At 40.0% G+C, this 15,839-nt stretch overlaps 1 non-coding gene across 1 annotated transcript; it reads right to left on the bottom strand.

Moving 5' to 3' along the window:
* Window positions 1-1,571: 1,571 nt before the first annotated feature.
* On the bottom strand, window positions 1,572-1,735 carry LOC129065317 (U1 spliceosomal RNA). Its single transcript, XR_008528578.1, has one exon. It is a non-coding gene; the product is annotated as a U1 spliceosomal RNA (small nuclear RNA).
* Window positions 1,736-15,839: the final 14,104 nt, after the last annotated feature.

Below are 15,839 nucleotides of genomic sequence, written 5' to 3'. Positions count from 1 at the left end.
TTATGCCCTTCTGGCTCTCCATCAACTCAGGGCCCAGGAGTGGTTCATTTAGTGATACCTGAGATACCTGAGAGGACTGCCAGTATCTTCTCCACATGCCTCCAGAAGGGGTCTCTGGTGCAATTGGGAGGGATACCCTTTGTCACACCTGGGGAATACTGTTCAGTCTTCAGGGAAGATGGTGGAAGTGTTTCCCCATCTCTTCACCACATGCCTTGGTTTGTCCTAGATTCTTTCCAATAATGTATGGTTTCTGGTGAATTATCTGCCTGCTTCCTGTGAGGGGCCAATCTGTGTAAAAGGGACAATTCTTTCTTGCTTTATGCAGATAGAAGTTCTGTCTAGGTGCCAAGGGTGGGCAGGGTGCTGAACACCCCTTTTTGCGCCTGTCTCTAAAAATCTCCCATCCCTGATCCTGAGGATCAGTGTAGCCCTTAGTGTCTGGTAAAAGCCCCTTTCAGAGCTTTTTCTTCTTTCCCTTGTGGAAATGTAGCCAGCAGGGTGCTCCTGAGCCTGGCCTCTCTGACCTGAGGAGCCTGTAATCCCACAGGTGGGAGTTGGGCTCCCCTGTCTGTGAGAGGACCTGCTGGCTACAGCAAATCTCAGGCATTTAGCTCCTTGGCCACCCAGTTCCCAGCCTGACACTCTCTTGCTGGAGGTGTGGGCCCAAAATCTCCACTCCGTACAGTTCCGTTTCTTATCAACTCTGCTGAGTTCGGTCTCATAGTCCCTGCAGCATGACTCTATCCCTTTCAGTTCTTTCTTTCCAGGGATGCTGTGCACACAAGGATATGCACATGAGGACCAGGTCCCTGCTGAATCTCCTCTTGCCTCAGCTCCTCTTTTAAAAGAGTTTCTTTGTGGCCCCCACACTGCAGCACTGAACCCTGGGAAGCCTGCTCTTCATGCTCTCCTCCTCCCCCCAAATCACTAAGTCTCTCTCCATCAGGGCTGGCCACAGCCTGTTTTGTCAGGACCTCTGACAGTTTCAGATAGAGTCTTTCCCTGGATCTCTCCCAGATATCTCTGGGAAGAGTCCTGCAGTGATACTATAACATGGGGTGGTGGTGGGGAGCACTTGCCACTCCCTCCACTTGTTCTCAGCCTTAAGCAAGACTGCTGCTTCTGTGCTGTTTCTGCAGCCAGCACCTCCCCAGCCATCTCTCTGTTCCTGGAGTTCATGGCTTCTGAGCTGCTCCACAGCTTCCCTGGTTCTATGCAGCCATAAATGGTGGGTTGAGCTGCGGCAGCAGCAGTTGCACTGCTGTGAGAGCCTGGACCACCTGCTCCTGAGTGCCCTGCAGGCAGGCAGGCTCTTGCCCACCCATGCACACTATGCATGCTTGTCTGCATAGGCACTCACTCACAAATGCTCTCACTCATCCTCTGCTGTATTTTTGAATTAGTTGCTATGTGGTTTAGCTGCAAGACCAGTCCAGATCTGGGAACAAGTGGACAGAGGTTCCAGCTACTCTGCAGGCATCTTGGATCCCTGATCAGCTTTTAAATTCTTTATTTTTATTATATATTTTTTATGTTTTTTACTTTTATTTATTTATTTTTCTTTTTTTCAGGGGAGAGCGCGAATGCAGTCCCCCACTACCACAAATTATGCAGTCGAGTTTCCCACATTTGGGGAAATCGCAGGGGTCAGCACATCCGGAGTGCAATGGATAAGCCTCGCCCTGGGAAAACCACCTTCGTGATCATGGTATCTCCCCTGCCAGGTAAGTATGTGTTGTTTTACTTTTAAATCATGCTTATTCTATTAGAGTTGTCTCAACTTTCCCCACTTGCCCTCCCCACCCATCCCACCTCAATCCCCTCTCCCACAGTCAATTCCCACCCTGTTTTTTTTTTTGTCCACAGGTTATTCATACATGTTCTCTGTTTAGTCCCTTCTCCTTCTTTCCACCATTGACTTCCTTCCACTTCCTCTGGTCACTTTCAGTCGGCTCCATATTTCCTTGCCTGTGGTTTATTTTGTTCATTAGTATATTTTGTTGAATAGATTCCACTTATAGGTGAGATCATATGGTATTTGTCATTCACAGACTTGCTTATTTCACTTAGCATAATATTCTCCAGTTCTCTCCATGTTTGCAAAAGGTGGGAGTTCCTTCTTTCTTTTTATTTTTTTAATGCAGGTTGATTTTATTTATTTATTTATTTAAATGTCGAGATCCATTATAAAATATTAAAACATTTAAATCTATTATCAGGTCTCAGGAATTAAAACAACATGACACCAGCACAGAAATAATCAAGTAGATGAAATAAAATGAGCATTGTAGAAACAAATGCATATATCTGTCTAACAATGTAGTATATGATTAAGTTGATATTTCATATAAATGGGGAAAATAAGTCATATTCAACAAATAAGGTGCATGGACCACTATTACTTGAAAAAATATATATAGAGCCCTATTTCACACATTATACAAAAAAATTCAGGTGAGTTAAAAATCAATATGTAAAATCTAAGGAGTTTTCAGAGAAAATTCAAATAATATTTTCCTTACCCTGAAGTAACATATTCAAACCCAAAGCTATAAAGTAAGATACTGACAATATGACCATATTAAGTATTTAAGACTATATAGTAATATACGTATAAAAAATTGAAAGGACAAGTAATAGAATAGGAAAGTATTTGCCACGCATCTAAAAAAAGGGTTAATAGTATTTTTGTTTTTGTTTTTGTTTTCTTTAGAGGAAAAAAGAATTCTACAAACATTTAATAAAAAATGGATAAAGAATACCAAAAAGTCATTTAAAGCTTTTTTAAAAATAATAAAAATAGGCAAGAAATCTATGAAAACACGTTTAGTTTCAACAAATAATGAAATAACAACACATTATTGTCACGATCAGATTAAGTATTTAAAATATTGGTAATATCAACTATTGGTGACTGTGAATGGAACTGGGTATTCATAGATTTTTTTTCTTCATCTTCTTAAAGCATTCCCTTTAGCATATCTTGCAATGCTTGTTTGGAGGAGGTGAATTCTTTGAGGCCTTCTTTTGTCTGGGAAACTCCTTATTTCACCTTCCATTTTACTTGAGAGCCTTGATGGGTAGAGTAGTCTCAGTTGCAGGACTTTGCTCTTCATGACTTGGAATATTTCTTGCCAGTCCCTTCTGGCTTGTAGTGTTTCTGTTGAGAAGTTAGCTGCTAGTTGTATTGGGGCTCCCTTGTAAGTTACTACCTCTTTCCCCCTTGCTGCCTTTAGGATTCTCTGTTTGTCTTTGATATTTTCATGATGATGTGTCTTGGAGTGGGCCTCATTGGGTTCCTCTTGAATGGGACCCTCTGTGCTTCCTGGACTTGTGTGACTTTTTCTCTCCTCCAGTTAGGGAAGTTTTCCATCATTACTTTTTCCATCAGTTTCTCTATCCCTTGCTCCTCTTCCCCTCCTTCTGGTATCCCTCTTATGCAGGTATTATTACATTTCAGGTTGTCCTGCATTTACCTCAATGTCTCTTCATTCTTTTTGAGTCTTTTTTCATTTTCTTGCTCATTCTCAGAGCTTTTTACTATCTTATCCTCCAGCTCACTGATTCGGTCATCAGGTTCATCTAGGCTTCTTTTGATTCCTTCTACTGTATTCTTCAATTCTGAAATTGTATTCTTCATTTCTTCTTGTGTCTTGTTGATAGTTTCTATGTCCTTTTTAATGCTGATATAGTTCACAGTAAGTTCCTCATAGTTTCTCTGTAGTTTCTTTGTAATTCTCTGTGAGCTCACTGAGATTCCTTAGAACTGTTGTTGGGAACTCAATATCTGATCATTTATTTGTCTCTATTTCATTTAGTTCTCTTTCTGGGGATTCGTCTTTTCCCTTCAACTGGCGGGGGGTGTTTCTTTGTATTCCCATCATTTGTGAGACTCTTCTTTTTTTGCTTTCACTTCTTAAGTTGAGCTGTCTTGATTTCCTGACTTTGTGGTGTGAACTTCTATGGTAGGAGACCACTGTTTTTACTTTCTGGATCTGCCTCTGATGATATCACATATTGATATTGTGTGACTTAGGCACTCTGTTCGAGACTCCAGGCATCTATTGTCTGTGGCTGTCTTCTTCAGCTGTTAATCTAGTCACTCTGCACTCAGTAGGCCAGCTTAGAGGCACCACGTGTTTGGGCAGATTCCCTCCTGGGGTAGGGCTGTTGTGTACTCTCATGCTGCTGCTGATCAGGGGAGTGGTTTGCCTGAGAAATATGGCTGCTGCAGCATGAGGAATGAGTCAGTATAGACATCCCACTGGCTACTCTCTCAGTTCTCTCCCCAAAGCCTCCTTATCCAGTCTGCTCAGGTGTCTCCAGCCCGCTCTGCCCCCACCTTTGGTGTAGCCCAGGGTAAGTGGCTGCCAATAATTTATGTGTTGGCTCTTTAAAAGACTCTTTGCATCTCCTGCCACCTGTTCTTGACAGAGAGGCAACCCTGCCATTTTTTTGCAGCTGTCTGTTATCTGTACTTTTGGGGCTCTGGTGCTATAGGCTGGAGATCCCCACTTATGGTTTACACCACGCTCTTCTGAGGGGATCCAACTGGCTGTTTCAATATATGTCTGGTGCTGCTGCCCGTGGGCACCCTGCGTGGGCACCGTGGAGACCTTCTCCAGTCTCTGCCACACTCCTTACCAGTTAGGTTGTGTTAAAGCCTATTCTTCTGTCTGTCCGAGTTTGAAACACTCCTCTATTGCTATTGTTCAGTTGTTTGTTCCAGGTGATTTCTCCACAATTTAGTTGTAATTCCATATTTGTCTGGGAGAAGGTCAGTGTGACTCCCACTCACTCCTCTGCCATCTTGATTCCATATTTTTTATTATATTTTTTCAATTACCATTAATTTCCCTCATGTCCTCTTCCACACCCCCCCACCTCTCCCACTATCACCACACTCTTGTCCATGTCCATGATTCATTGTTTCTATTTTGCTTGATCCTTCCATCCCTTGACCTCCTGTACCCCAAAGCCATCAGTGTGCTCTCAGCTTTATGTACTGTCTTGCTCAAGGCAAATAATCTTAATATCAAATTTTAAAATGTGCTAAGAAGTCATTTAATTGAAATTGTTGAAAGTTTTAGTAAAAAACATGCTTTACTCATCAGCACATTGGTCCATTTAGCCTGTTATTTTTACATTATCACTTGCTCAGCTTGGTTGATGGGTTGTCTTGCCAGCCACTGCCTGCCATTCACTTGACCCTCCATCAATTACATAGCTGTCAGGTCCAAGACTTTATAGTCAGAGTCCAATTTGTATGCCATTTCTCTTATATCTTCTTTTCTCCTCTTTGTTTCTGTGCTTTTTGTGTGGCACAGATATATACATGTAGAAACATAAAAACTGCTAACTAAACAGTAAAAATGAGAACTATTTCCAAATGTCATCTAAAAGCCCTAACATTATGGCTGACATAACTATTCATTGGAAATGATATTATGTAAAATTTAAAATAAAAACTCAACATCAAAAATGTACTAGATGTTTGAAAAAGAAAAATGTAAATTTCTCTATCAGTGATCATCATCTATAGGTAGCCATATCCATTGCAGAAACGAATCAAGAGGAGGATGTGCACCAGAATAAAAAATAGGTGGATAATAGGAAGAAGAAGTTATCAGGTCACCAAACTGAAATGTAAGAGTCTCTATTTAAAGCCTTTCTTTTCCTTCTGCTCCAGGCTCAGCATATGTCTCCAACAGGTCACCTCTTTTCCTGATGACTCATTTCCTGCGTCCATTGCATATTTGCGTAATATGTATCTTGACTATACTAGGTTCCATTGATTACGAATTTCTGGATTTTCATAGTAAAATTTCCAGTTTGTAAAATCAGGATAGTTGAGACAATCACAGTCCTGTATTTCTGAGAGATTCACAGAGATGAGGCTAAGTGTTGGGGACCACTCTGTTTCTATTGAACTATATCATTTCCTTTTGTAGTCCTATGATATCTAAAGAAAATCTAACCCTATGAATTTATCAATTATCACAAAGAAAAAAAAACTACCTACAATCCAAACTGAGTAACTAGTTCTCAGGTGTTATGGAGAACAATGGATTTAAATAGTTTCTGGGGTTAACTTCTTTTCCTTTTCTTTAAATTATAAAAGTTATTTATTATTGGTATGGGGTCTATGTTTCAAACACATATCAAGTAATAAAGCTGGCATCAAAAGGTTTCATGAAATGTTTCCAAAGTCCAGGCTTAGGTAACATAATCACTAACTTCAAAATAAAGGACATAGTTTGCCTGGAAAGTTAACGTGTGATATCTTTGTGACTTGCTAGGTAAAGTAACACCATAAAAGGAGCATATGTCTTGTTACACAACCCAATATGAGAATCCCAGCAATGATTCTTAGCTGCTGTGACCTTGGGCAAGTTTATGAACCACTCTGTGTTTCTACATCTGTGTAAATGGAGTAATAATTTATGCATTGTAAAGTTGTGAGAATTAAGTAAAATTATATATGTAAAGTGCCTCATAAAATTCATGGTACAAGTGAACAGTCAAATTATATGTTGCTACCTCATTTTTGAGCATTATATTACTTTTCAGGCACTGAGTTAACTGGAAAAGTTAGGTGTTTGCTATCATAAAAAATAACCCTAAAATTTTAGTGTCTTACAAAGAAAGTTTTATTTCCTACTCATGCTGCATATCCACTGTAGTTTGACTGTGGTTCTATTCCATTCTGCCTTCTTTCTGGGACCAGGGTGGCAGAGCATCCTGCATCTGGAACATTGCCAGAGCTATGGGAGATGGAAAAGAAAATCTGGTGAGTAAGACACTTATCTATAAAGTCTCCACCCAGAACTGATATTTCTGCTCATTGATCAAGGCAAGTAACTTGGCCATATATAGGTTCAACAGAATGGAGTATAATCTTTCTACAGGGATGAACAACAAATATTGGTGAAGAATAGCTGCTTACCACATGGTTGATGTAGTTCAGTGCTCATTTCTCTGAACTCTCCAGAAAAAATAGGGGAGATAAAGAGTATTTGATCAGATGATTATCCATTCATATGAAAACCTTTTATATAATTTTATCTACTTACACTTTAATTTTCAACTCAGATGTTGCTTCCACTATAGTCTTACCAGATTCTTCTTGCCAGAAAATAAAACTTTTCTACTGTCACATGACCTTTTTCTTAGACCAGGCACCACACTCTGCCATGTGTTATAATGCATTATTTCATACATATTTTATTTCTCACGAGTACTTGCCTTTAAGGAGTTTACAATCTATCTTATTCATCCTTAAGATCCTCAAGGTACTTAGTTCAACATCTTGTACATAATTGATTCAAATATTTGTAGAGAGGAATTAAAGAGCTAAGATGAGAATTGAACAGTATGTATGATGGGGTGGAGGAAGTGTGTACTGAAAAATGGAGAAAAATCTCTTCTTGAGGTCAAATGCATGTTTCCTAAGTTTCTAGTAGTAATCATGGGACAATCCCTGGAAGAAACTAGAATGTCAGCTGAGACCCCTGAGAACCACTCTTACAGGGTTCAGAAAAGACAGAGGCTGTTAGAGAAAATTAAAGCCATTGGAGAACTATATCAACTAGTTTATAATTAGCAATTACTGCAGAAAGGAGAAATATTTATTCCATCCTGACAACAAAGATTGCATAATTGCACCAAAAATGTTTGTCCACAGCCTTTCTAGGATGCATTGAGTATTTAAAAACCGAAACAAATAGTCTTAACTTTGGTGGAACCAGTAAGAAAACAAGCTTTCTTAGGCTGTCCCTGATCCATGACCACCAGAAAACAACAACATGTGGTATGGTATGGCCACCATGTGGGTGGTTTCACCATATCTTCCTGTTCCTTTCCTTTACCAATGATCTCTGTTGCAAAGTCAGTTCTGAGAAACAACTAAGGAAAATCAATCATTCCTTAGTGGCTTGACATACTGAAGGAATCACGTGTATTTTTTATTCAACTACTATTTATTGAGAATCTATTATATGTCAGACACTGTGATAGTGTGAATCTATTCAGTCTCTTAAACTACCTAGTATCTTATTCTCAATGTCTTTGCATATGTTGTTTCCTCTGCCTGAAATATTCTAATCTCTGTCTTAAATAACCCTTACTTATCATTCTGGTTTGGGTTTAGACATCTCATCATTTGGGAAGAATATCTAGATCTTCCACATGGTTGATGAAAGTTTTAGTTTCCTCTTCTATATGGTTTCATAATGATATAAACTTCCCTCATCATAGCAAATCAAACTTTATTTTAGTTTAGCTGTCTGTAGCTTCTATTAACCTATACTCTCTGGGAAAGCAAGACCAGTTTTTTGTTGTTGTTGTTGTTGTTGTTGTTTTTTGTTCATTATTGTCTTCCTTGTACCACAGTAATGGCAGGTGAAAGCTGATTAATGTATCATTATTGTTTTTATGGCCATTATATGATTATATTATTATATTACCATGTCAATGCCCTATAATGGTGTTAAATGTCTGTGTAATTTTGAGGGGTTTATCCATTTGCAACTAGGTGTAATTTTTAAAGAACCATTTTCAAAAATTCTACAGAGTGCTTTGTACATAGAATTTCTGAAGAAATTTGAGTAAAGTGCCCTGCTTTTCAGTGTGATGAACAAAGCCAGGAATCAGGACCTGTGTTCTAGGCTTGGCTCTGTAACTGTCCTGCTGTGTGTTCTTGGGAAATAACTACCTCTCTGAACTGTTTTTCTCATATATCCAAAAAAGAATATGGAATAAGAGATGTTACATATATGACATTCTGTTACTACCATTTTGTGGTGATTATAAATCATAACCCAAACATTCTTGAACTGTCCTCCCATTGAATGGTGGTGGCCTATGTTCCCTCTTCCTGAATTTGGACTTTGGGACTAATTGTTCAATAAAATATACTAGAAGTGATGATGTGTCAGTTTCTAGGCCCAGACTGATATTGACACTGCTGCCCTGGCCAGATTTCTCAGTTGTTTGGAGCATCGTCCCATGCACCAAAAGGTTGTGGGTTCAATTCCTGGTCAGGTCACATACCTAGGTGACAGGTTTGATCCTTGGTCCAGGCACATTTGGGAGGTAACCAGTTGATGTTTTTCTCTTATATCTATGTTTCTTTCTCTCTTTCTCCTTCCTTCTCTTTCTCCCTTTCTCTCCAAAATCAATAAACATATCCATGGGTGAAGATTAAAAAAATTGACACTTCTACTTCTTGACTCTTGGATTCATTTCATGCTTGAAACCCAGCTACCATGCCATAGGGAAGTCCAAGAATCCTTTGGAGAGGCCTACTATGGAAAGGATCTGAGTTCCCTGGTCCCCAGGCCCAGCTGAGCTCTCAGCTGACAGCCACCACCAAGTTACTAGCCATGTTAGTGAACCATTTTGAAAATGAATTTTCCGCCCCCAGCTGAGCTGGCTTACCTGATGCTGCATAATGCAGAGAGGACCCATTCCTGTCCAGCCCTTTTAAAAATGCAAATTCAAGAGCAAAATCAATGATTATTGTTGTTGAAGCCACTAGGTTTTGGAGTGGTTTGTTCACAGCAATAGATGGTTGATACATACCTTTTGTTATTTCAGTGTCTCAGAACTTTCATCTATTTGAATATTCTGGTATGTATAAAATTAGCTCCAGACCTTTGATAGTGGCTGTCAGCTGAGAGCTCAGCTGGGGCTGGGGACCAGGAAACTCAGATCCTAAATGTGAACTAAGCATTGATTTATGCTTAGTTCAAATGTATAACAGGAACAAAAGCAGTAAGGAGAATATGCCATTAATTGTTCAAATGCTGGTTGAGTAGTACTCCTCCTGGGCTTCTTAGCAAAGGTTAATGGAGAAATCTTTGATTAAATTAACTGAGGTTAATGGAGAACTCTTTGGTTAAATTAACTGATGTAGGTGACAAATGGGCCGACCACTCACTATTGGAATGTAAGTACTATGATTGATGATGACTCTTTGCAAAACTTTCTGAAGATGATTGCCAGTTATGAGTGAATCCCCAATACACAATGAAAACTTCCCCTTCATTTATTCTGTGCAAAGTAATGCTGCTAACAGTAGCACCAAGATGTTGATTTACTATTATGCCCCTTCAATGTTCTAGGGTTTGGAATTCAATGTTTAAAAATAAAACATTACGCTATATGTAAAATAAGATTTTTATACCCCAAGTAAATACATATCTAACCAAAACATCTCAGGGTATATAATGAAGATAGGCTCTTTTTCTTTCTCAGTAGCTAAGTACTTAATTGTCAATGTGCTTGGGAGCTAAGGATTGATGGTTATGTCTTTGTGCGGCCATTGTGGCTCTTGGGACTGGTGGCTTCCGCACTGGGTACCAGGATTAAACTTCTGGGATATCCTCCTTCCATATGAGGGTTGTTGCCTTTCCTCCTTAGGCCACACTGGTTATGAACAACAACCACGGAGCTAAATAATCTAAGAAAAACCCAGCACACTAGCTACATGACCATGTACAAATTACTAGGCCATTTTATGCTTCAATTTCCTCATAATAGTGATAATAGCAATGACTATTTCATAGGGTTGCTTTTAAGGTTAAATGAGTTAATATGTGTGAAGAACTCAAAACAGTGCCTACAACATAGAAAAACACTATATAATTGTTAGCTATTATTATTACTGTTGATATTGTCATTAATTATTATTATTCTTACTTTCTTCTTACATTGTAGTTGAGAGCTATGCCTATAATAAAATCCTTTCTGGGCAGACACCACACAGAGACTGCTGTATCCTAGAGACCATGTATTAATTTTAAAAGTCCTGAGCATGTCATTGGACTAAGGAGCACATTCGGGCATTCTTTTTCCTTTCTTATTCCTGAGACTTTGAGCACATATCATTTCTCTGCCCAGTTCTGCCTTCTTCTAGGAGTTGCCCATTCCTATTCCACTTCCATCAATCATTTTTCAAATCATCATTTGAACAACACAGTTGAAATAAAATTTGGTTTCTGAGGTCTAGTGGACTTTTGTTTGTTTGTTTGTTTTCCCTAACACTCAAGTTTAAATCTCCACCTTAGATTGAGTTCCCTGAAAACTTATTGTGAGATAAAGTTTTGTGTTGGGGTTTGTTGAGGAGTGCTCTAGGGAGATATACCCAGGAGGAAATGTGTGGGGAGAAGATAGAACATGGAACCATCAATGTGATTCCTGTAGAAGCCTCAGCTGATCCTAAAGGGAGTTCTGGATTTGCGAAGGTCCTCCAGAATCATCCAAAGTTGATGTTGAGAGAGTCGGGCCTTTGAATCTTCAAATCAAACACTGAGGGTGAACTCCCAGGAGAGGTGTTAAATTGTTCAAGGCTGCTTCCTGTAGTCAAGGGACACTGCTGTGTCTGCAGCGGATTGTCCCAGCAGATGGAAATGGGAGCATTGGCCCTGACAGAAGGACCTGGATAGAGCACCACAAATCCACTAAAGGCAGATAACTTGTTTCAGGAATGATTATTTCTAGTGAAAAACATTTCAGTATCTACTAACAAGAAGCAAACCACTCAGGCAAATTACTTAATCTCTATGAGTCTCATTTTCTCATACATTGGAAACAAAACCATTTATAAGGGTTAACAGAGTTCTACTGCTATGTCTTTCCCATAGGGAATAATCAATTCTAGTTTCTGTCCCACCTTGCTCAGTTCCATGAGTCCAAGAATATTAGGTCTAGAAATCCTAGCTCCTGCATTTTCAATTGCACTGGGGGTTGTATGTTTGCTCTTACTCAGGAACAGCTCTGAGGGCAGGAAATGAATGTCACTTAAACATCTACAACAAACCAGGATTTCTGCCAATTCATTTAACCCCCACCACAACACTGACAGGCAAGCACTAGCATTGTCATTTCTCACAGGAAAAAAATGAAGCTCATAGAGGTAAAGTGACTTGCTCAAGGTAGTATGGCTCATAAGGGACAAAGATAGGGTTCCAATCCAGGTTCACACACTGCTTCCTGTACTACTACACTAGTGTAAGTATGAGTATCCTTCACATTAAAGTTCAGGCTTCCAGAATGTAGGTGGGAACATAAAATTGTAAGGGGGATTAATATTTTAAAAATATTGATGCAATTTTCTATACCATCTTCCTGAGAATGTGATTTTATCCTAGTTGGCCCAGGATACTCAACTGCCTAAAATTTTTATGAGATTACGTATGTCTGTGTATGTGTGTGTGTGTGTGTTGGTGATAAGAAATGTTAAAGAAGGAATATAGAAAAACCATGATCATGCTCACAAAATATGATTGTAAAGCAGGACAACAGCCTTGTAGGTTTGGCTACGGTCTTCAGAAAGTATTCCCTCAATATTTAAATCAGACCCCTCTTCCTCATTCCCCTTTAGCACATCCAACCTTGAGGACCTAGAGTAGAACAGAAATATGATGAGTGCACACAGCAAAACCAAAGTCTTATTGTTCAGTGCTAGAAGGAGAATATGACCCAAGGGAAGTGAGAGACAGCCAATCCCCTTTCCCATCCAGAGGGAAGTGGGAAGGAATATATGATCTCACCTATAAGCGAAACCTAACCAACAATACAAGGATGCAAGGAAAATAAGACCAGCAACACTGAAAGGAAAAGAAACCAACAGAGATAAGAGGGAAGGAGGGAGGGGTGGGCAGGGGAAAAGGAAGGGAAGGGGAAAGTCAAGGAACATATAGCAAGAACTTATGGACAAAACCAAAGGGAAAGGATTGAGGGGAGCAAGGGAAAGTGGTGGGGGGAAGGCGGAGACAAATGTATTTTAAAATAAATAAATTAATTAAAAATAAATAAATAAATGACAAATAAATAAATAGACAAATATTCCAAAAGAAAATAAAAAGAAAAGGGAAAACAAACTAAGATGTTGTGTGTTCATGATTTTTTTCTCTTTAGGTTTAGTTGAGCATATAGGAAGGTGATTTAGAGAAATTAGGGTAACACCAAGAATGATTGAGGGACAGCATGGCAAGACAGAGGAAGACATTAGGTTTAACTTTGAGGCATTGCCAGATCTCAATTCCTATATGCCACAGACTCAAAGTTGGGTAGCCCATTGACTTTTCATAGAGACTACCTGTGGCAGGATGAGATGAGGGACTTTTCAGTTGTGTCTTGGGGTAGAGCTGAGCCAGTAGACAGGATGGAGTACTTGGCAGAGACCCAAGGATCAATCAGTAACCATTGAGAGTTGAGGAAATGCCAAGTTGCCACTGAGTTTTAAAGAAGCTGAGAGGATTAGCAGACTGGGGCTATAACACCAGTAGCCATTAGCAGCAGATAATACAGGCAAGGCAGGCAGTACATTTAAATGGAGAACTGAGGTCTTTCCCTTGTTGCACTGGAGGCGGAGGCTATCATGCCTGAGGACTTCAACTGGCTCCTTGTCCTCTGGCTTCTGGGTGCCTTTTGTCAATGGAAGGTATCAATTAGAGGCCAGAGTGAAGGTGGAAAAAGAGATTGGCATTATTTTTTTTTCTGCTTCTTCCCTGTTTGACATTGGGTTAGAAGTAACTGTATTTGCCTGCACAAGTTTTGTTGGGTAACCGTCTCACATATCTATAGGTCTGACCAGGCTCTGGAACCTCTCTCTTACTCTCTTAGGCTCAGAGGTGGCAGAACTCTCTTGCTTTTGTGACAATTGGGTACTTCCTCATCCCTCATAGGTTTCTCTTAACCCTATCAGCACCTCTGAAAACAGTCCCTTATTTAAATGAATTCCTTTTGTGTGTGGTTTCATACTCAATAGAATGATTTTTTGTCTTGGTTTGTCCCATGCAGTCCTGGTTTATTCCAATTATTCCAGTGTAATGATTGGGGCATTCCCTTATCACTCTCAAAAGATTCTGGTTTGAATAGTGTATTACTCCTGCAACCGTTACTGTACAACCCTAGGGAGACTGGGAGGAAGAGGCACTATTGAACAAGGTTATATTGAGCCATGTTGAGCTCTCCTGTTCACTTCACAGGAAGGTGTCATATTAGTTAAAGACACAATTAAAGAAGGTAAATTCCCTCTACATTTGTGGGTTATGATGTGAATGCTTTTTCAGTTGTCATTTCTGGGGCACAAGACTCTACCTTATGCATCTTTGCCAACTCTGCTATACCTAATGCCCTGCATGGCCTGAGGTTCAAAAACACTGTCTGAATGAACAATAAGGAGATGGTGTCAATATATTCTGTCAGTGTGACAACTCGTTCACACATGGAGGTAACCATGGCACCAGTTGTCACAGGAGTAGCATGTACTTCACAGAGGGAGCTGCTGCTGTTAAGGGAAAGTAATTGGCAGTGGAGTAGTGTGTGTGTGTGTGTGTGTGTGTGTGTGTGTGTGTGTGTGTTCGTTTGGGCATGAGATTACAATCTAAAAATAAATTCACTCTGAAGAGTCATTTCTGTTATTAGGGTGAACATGAATTTAGAGAATGCATTTTATATTTTAAAATCCTTCTGCTTTGCTTCTTTTCACTGCACATAGAAACCACACAGCTGTCCATTGACTGCATTGCGTGGGTCAAGGTGGTGGCTCTCAGTTGTGTTCAATTTAGCAAGTGTTCACCGAGCACACACTGTGTGCTAGGCCTTGAGCTACCAGGTATACCCTTGGAAGTCAGTCTGCAGATACTGTGGTCCCAACCCTGAGTACCCCTGTGTCCAGTTAGTTTCCTTTTATCTCAAGTTAGAAACCACTGCCTCTACCCCCTGCCTAACCTCATTCTTTCTTTAAATTAGTAAATAGAGGATCTTTGGAGAACTGCAGTTTGTTCCTGTGGAGAAGCAGGGACCCATTTATTCAATAACACCGCCATCTAAGATAACTTCTCAGAAACTCAGCCATCTAAGAACAGCTTTATTCCCTTCTGGGTGGTTTCACACATTCTCTCTGACAATGTTGTTTACCAGTGAGACATGGGTGATGATTAGAGGCGGGCACTGAAAGCCTCCTGTGTAGTCAGCATAGTTCTTCTCCTAGGAAGAGCCCTGAGTCAGGCCTGGGTGATAGCATGATTGTAGTCCTGAAAACAACACTCACCCCATGCTCATCAGAAGTGGCTCTCTGAGTGCTCTTTGAATAATCCCTATCCTCAGGTCTAGGTTTCTCCGAGATCACCATTTTTCTCTGCAGCAACTTGTGCTGACCCTCCCTGCTCTAGGCTGGTATCTATGGGCCCCTTCTTACTTTTTTTCTGGCTATTGCCACAGCCTTAAAATCCCTGACAGACCACCCTGAGTTCTGACTTTATCCCATTGGGGCTAGCCCCACTTGATTCCTAGACTCTGAAAAGACCTTGGGCTTCCCAAGGAAATAGATGTGTCATGAACTTAACGTATGGCTACAATTTTTTTTATCACTCCTCCCATCAAGAGGTGACATCTAATTCCTCTCCCCTTGGACATGGGCTAGACATAGTTATTTGTTTCTAACAAATAAAAAGTGGTAAAAATGATGTTCTATAACTACCAAGGTCACATAATAAATGGGAAGACAGCTTTGGTCTGGCTCTCCATCTCTTTTGGGAGCCTCACTCTTGGAACCCAACCCAGGCCATATGTGGGTGTTCTGGTTGACATTTCCAGCTGAGATCATATTCAACAGCTAGTATTACTCCCCATATATGAGAGAAAGAAAGTTTTCATGATGATTCCAAAGCCAGCTATCGTCTGACTGCAAGCACACAGGAAACTCCTGAGGGGAAACCAGCTAGCTGAGCCCAGTCAACTCCTAGATCTATAAAAAGTAATATTAATACATAATTGTTGCCATTTTAATGGCATTTTACTTGTGGTGATTTGTTGGGCACACACAG

This window comes from Pteronotus mesoamericanus, unplaced genomic scaffold (genome assembly GCF_021234165.1).
Source record: "Pteronotus mesoamericanus isolate MK-2021 breed Mesoamerican mustached bat unplaced genomic scaffold, CSHL_Meso_final contig_173, whole genome shotgun sequence".
Classification (NCBI taxonomy): Eukaryota; Metazoa; Chordata; class Mammalia; order Chiroptera; family Mormoopidae; genus Pteronotus; species Pteronotus mesoamericanus.
The sequence above is the reverse complement of the archived record's forward strand: the minus strand, read 5'-3'. Positions and strand labels throughout refer to the sequence as shown.